The following is a 575-nucleotide window of genomic DNA, read 5'->3' as shown; positions in this document are numbered from 1 at the left end:
TAGTTGTGGAATGATGTATTACGGAACGAGTAAAGAGACTTGCTGGTAACGCGATTGAGCTAGGTATTGAGATACCGATGATCGAATCTCGGGCAAGTAACATACTGATGACAAAGGGAACAACGTATGTTATTATGCGGTTTGACCGATAAAGATCTTCGTAGAATATGTGGGAGCCAATATGAGCATCTAGGTTCCGCTATTGGTTATTGACCAGAGACGTGTCTCGGTCATGTCTACATAGTTCTCGAACCCGTAGGGTCCGCACGCTTAAAGTTCGGTGACGATCGTATTATGAGTTTTTGTGTTTTGATGTACCGAAGGTAGTTCGGAGTCCCGGATATGATCACGGACATGACGAGGTGTCTCGAAATGGTCGAGACATAAAGATCAATATATTGGACTACTATATTTGGATAGCGGAATGGTTCCGGGTGAGATCAGGAATATACCGGAGCACTGGGAGGTTATCGGAACCCCCCGGGAGGTATATGGGCGTTATTGGGCTTTAGTGGAAAGGAGGGGAAAGGAGCAAGGGAGGTGGCGCCCCCCCCCCCCAAGCCCAATCCAAATTG

This window comes from Triticum dicoccoides, chromosome 7A (assembly GCF_002162155.2).
Source record: "Triticum dicoccoides isolate Atlit2015 ecotype Zavitan chromosome 7A, WEW_v2.0, whole genome shotgun sequence".
Taxonomy (NCBI): domain Eukaryota; kingdom Viridiplantae; phylum Streptophyta; class Magnoliopsida; order Poales; family Poaceae; genus Triticum; species Triticum dicoccoides.
The sequence above is the reverse complement of the archived record's forward strand: the minus strand, read 5'-3'. Positions refer to the sequence as shown.